At 31.1% G+C, this 4,943-nt stretch overlaps 1 non-coding gene across 1 annotated transcript; it reads left to right on the top strand.

Annotated features, from left to right (window-relative positions):
• Nucleotides 1-2,957: 2,957 nt before the first annotated feature.
• Nucleotides 2,958-3,079, top strand: LOC131843216 (U5 spliceosomal RNA). Its single transcript, XR_009357532.1, has one exon. It is a non-coding gene; the product is annotated as a U5 spliceosomal RNA (small nuclear RNA).
• The last annotated feature ends 1,864 nt before the right edge of the window (nt 3,080-4,943 follow it).

Below are 4,943 nucleotides of genomic sequence, written 5' to 3'. Positions count from 1 at the left end.
AAACCAATGTTGTCATCGCAAAATGAAGAATTAGCGGAAAAGAATGAAGAACTACTGTCAGTTGTGGTCTGAAATGAGTCTTCATCTATTGGCATAATGTTGTTTCAATATTGAATAAGTAATATATAATATACAAATATTAAAATAAATAATATATACTATTAATATATATAAAAAAAGAAAAATATATTATTAATGAGGTTCTTATAATTATACACCTATTTCAACTATATCTATACAGAATATTAGCTTTAGTACTAGTTTGAATTGAAAACTGGTATTAGTCAAACAAAACATAAACAATACTAATATAGCGCTCTGTGAGTTTATTATTATTATATTATATTATTGAAGACTTATGGCATTCTCCACTGTTTTGGGGAAGTATACATTACATATAACAATTTCAGAAATACATACAAAATACACTTGATTAATTCTGAATTGAGAATGTCCTTTGAAAACTTAGAAATCAATCATAATAGACCTTAGAAAATAGTATGTTTATGTGGTTTGCGACAAATGTTTCGATTTCATCCAGATTCTCAGTACGAGGGGAGACGCTGTAACGAATGCACCATACTCACCCCTATGGAAACTTAGAGATTAAATCAAAACCATAGTCGTAAAAAATTAAAACATAGAAGTTCATTACAATCCTGTATTTGTGTAAAAATAACGAAAAAATTTAAATCTCATAGAAATATTAGAACAATTTTTAATGTACCTACGACGAATTCAAAGCGTACTTATTATTGCAAGTTACCTTCTAGTTATACTTCCAGTCGTTCCGCGCACACATCTCGACCTCGCCCGTCCAATTACGCTTGGATTTACTTTCCTACCTATCCGTTAATTTATTATCATTCCAAAGTGAATATTTAGAAGTCACTTCCTAAGATTAAAGCGAATAAAACATTAGCAAGGGCTTGGAAACGGTAGCACGTTAGTAAAGATATTCGACTGACGTACTCAACGGGCAAGTCTGTTCGTATGCTCTGAATATATTATTTTCGTGGATACACTTTACCTTTGGTAATTTTCTTGTTACGAAATTTTAAAGGTAAGCTATTCCCGTACCGTACTTGTGTGTTACATACATAAACTTATTAATATACAAATAGTATTCTGTCTGTTATTGTAGTCAGTATATAGGTACTTCCCGTTGTGTACTACCGACGCGGCGACGTACGTATACTTACTTAATTTCGTTTTCTTAGCACAGTTTCTGAATCTAAATTGTAGACATTTATTGCTCTACAATTTAAGAATAAAAAATAAAAGTTCATATAAATGTAAATGTTTTATAGTTACAATGACGATGTCATTATTTATTGTTATGCATAATAATGATATATATATATATTTTCGCAGCATGTTCACTTTGATTATCGTATGTACTAAATCAGTATGCAATTTTAATTTTAGCCACGTCAAACTTCGGCGCAATGAATGTTTGGACAATTATGACAACTACTCATAGTGGATGCTGTTAATAAAGCGTTTTATAAATAACTAATATATGACATATTTAAAACATACTCACAAACTGAATTAATGGAAAGTTGCAATCAGTGTCTATTTCAGTTATTCAATAAGTACCTTTGTAATTCTCTTAAATGAAAATATAACAAAACATTTAGCATATTTTTGCGATTCTTATTGCATGCTAAAATATTTTAATAATTTCGTTCGCTTATCTGGAAATATTTCATCCGAATAATAAAATATTTTATGCAACAAGGTAAAATTAACTGCTGCAAATATTTATTGTTTGCGATAAAAAAATTAAAGTCATATTTATCCTCGTATCTCTGGAATTGTTAAACAAACAAAATTTAATTGAATTGTACTTATAAAATATGCAAATGTGTATCATCAACATAATATGGTTATTAACCATTCGAGAGCAGGTTGTGGTGTATATGCCAATAAAACTGCATTTGTAATAGTAATTATTTAACTGGAATGAGAAACAAGTAGTCTATATACATGAAGGATGTTGAAAAATCTTTGCACATTTTTATATATTTAATTTTTTCCCATTTTTTATGTTTTTCTTATAGAATTCTTCATTATACGTATGTACCATTTTCTATCCACTGTTTGATTTATATCACACATACGACTGTATTTATTCCATCGACCACAAAGAAAATTGTGTAAAAATAAACAGAATGTGCCAGCCGTAGTATCTCTCGTGTGTTGCCGTTCTTGAAAAATAAGTTGGCATACTCCTATACCCTGTAATATTACTGCCACATATCACCTATGGAAACCTGAACTCAGTTTACTGCAAATCAAGCTGTTTATTGCAAGAAATTAATGATACAGAAGTGACGTAGATATTTTTTTATAAAGTATACTTCGGTGTATCTGAAACAAAAAATGCAGTATTAAATGCAGTGTAAAGTTTCATATACATGCAATTGGACAAGTACAAAACAGTAGTGAATGAAGTTCGGTGTACAAACCTGCAAAGTTGTAAAGGCGGTAAAAACTCGTTACGCCAAATCGGCCACTAAAACTCCTGAAGCGAAAATTCTATCCAACTTCAATTTACTTTTATTGTTCTTACTCTTCCTATTCTTCGAAACAAAAGTTTTTTTCTTACGTTTTACAGGCCATCTAAGCATTTTTTATACTCGTTCAAACAAGCGCAACGTCAAAATTTCACGTTTGAGTTTTCCTCGTTTCACTGTATCAAAGGAAATGGTGAGAATCTCGTTCCCACTGTAATGTAAATAATCTTTATTTGAATTTTCCTTTTTTGTATCTCCTTTCTTTAATAATACTCTTGTATACAGATATTGACCCAAACGCAAACATATGGCATTACTCAATTTATCTCCGTATTTTAACTTTTAATTATTTTTTAAATTGATCATTGACTCTGAAAATATTTTAAATCTTAAATTAACAACAATGGCTTTTAGCTGTTTTAACGTTCACCTTTATTAGGTAGGTTTCCCTTAAAAACGCATAAATCTTTCGCCTTTCACTAAAGATTTCCGTGGAAGAGAACACTCAAAGGTTCAACCTACCTACACATTATATTGGTACTTTCTTAGTAAAAATAAACAACCAAATATAAAGAATAGTATGACACTTACTATATTTAAAAAAACTATTTAAACTTGTGCTTTTTGTTTTTTCTAGGTTACTTATCTAATTCCTTCCCACCTGCTGTATTCTATAAGTAATTGTAATAAACTATATTTTGCGATGGAACAGTAAAATTTATTATTCTTTAATCTCCAAAATAAATGACTATACTTACGATGTCATAACAGAACAAGCCAGCTTATATTATATATTATGGCTGGTAGATGCTATATTCCATTATAATCCACTATAGAAGTACATTATGGACATTGCTATATTACAAGAACAACATTTTATCGTAATGATTTTATTAATGGATCTCAGAAACCTATTCTAAAATATTACCTGCGAAGTGAAAATAAGTCAAAGTTATTAAAATTACTAATTATAATTTCTACGTTTAATTAACATTAATTAATATTGCATGTAGGTATAATGGTTTCTCTGTAGTCTAAATATATCGACAATTATATTATACGTAAAAGAGGCTACTTTCTAAACTAAATATAAAATTTATATGAGTGTATAAAAATTAAGAACATGAAGATAAATTCAATATAAGTTAGTATGTGAGGGAACGAAGCTACTGACAAACAATCAAGAATTTTGAAACATTTGGCAACAGAAAACAATAAGATAGAAATTGTCTATTATCTGTATAAAATCATAAGGATATTATAGGTAATTTATCATATAGGAGGTTATTATTATTATTTTTTTTGTTATTATTTTTGATTATTAATATCCTTATACTACTTATTATATGTACCCGTAATACCCTAATAATACATAAATAATAACACTTACCTATTAATTAATATTACTTATGGATTTTAAGCTGCCAGTGGAAGCTTAAAAACCATGAGTAATAATAATAGCAGCTTTCACTGGCAACGATGCAGGCGCCCGCAGGCCGCGAGCGCCTATATCGTTGCCAGTGGAAGCAGCGCCAACGAAATACTCGGTGCAACCACAGTGTCGATGGCTTCGTCGTGGTACAAAAGAATAGGCGCACAAACAGGGTCAACTTCCTACTGCGTACTGCTACACCGACCACGGCAATGTACCTGTCCTGTCTACATTACGCCACTAAGGAACAGGATATTGTCGATTATATCCGTACCAAGTGTAACCTGACATTGAGGGAGACGCGGCTAGAATCGAGCCACAATACGAATTTCAAGGCGTTTGGGGCCGGCCTACCAACATGCTGCCCACCTTCATGAAGCAGGACTACTGGCGAGGGAGGTGTTGTATAGGCGCTACCGTGGCAGATTGCCGCCGCCAGTGCCGTGATCACACAGACAATTTCAATATCTTAATTTTATACTATTTCATATGTATGTTAGTCCATAAGGTATTTATAATATTGGCCTAGCAGCCTGAAAAAATAAATAAATAAAATTAATACTCCTGTTGCATACTCTAAAAATATTTGTCTATCATATTTATCTGTCATTAGTTTTGGGAAATATTCCAATTTTATTTCTATATCTAGTATATTTACAGAATGAAATCTTTTTAAGTTAAACATGCGGCATTCCGTTATAACATGTATCACAAACTGCGGTGTTTCATCGTCACACTGACAGTGATCGGAGCCTATTATCTTAAATCTATGCAGGTACGATCTATTTCCTCCATGACCAATCAATAAATGCGTAATTGTGTTGTTGAACTTTATTGTATTTATTATTTTATGAGCTTGTTCTATGTTTTACTTCTTTCTTAGCATATGATAGGGGGAATAGATCGTACTTCAGTTTTGTCTTCTTTTTTAAAGCTGCATTTTTTGCTAGGAAATCTCCCCTTTCATTACCGGGGACTCCTGCTTTTAT

Source organism: Achroia grisella, unplaced genomic scaffold (genome assembly GCF_030625045.1).
Source record: "Achroia grisella isolate CSIRO2021 unplaced genomic scaffold, CSIRO_AGI_Agris_v1 utg2876, whole genome shotgun sequence".
In the NCBI taxonomy this organism is placed as follows: domain Eukaryota; kingdom Metazoa; phylum Arthropoda; class Insecta; order Lepidoptera; family Pyralidae; genus Achroia; species Achroia grisella.
This window is presented reverse-complemented; position numbering and strand designations above follow the sequence as displayed.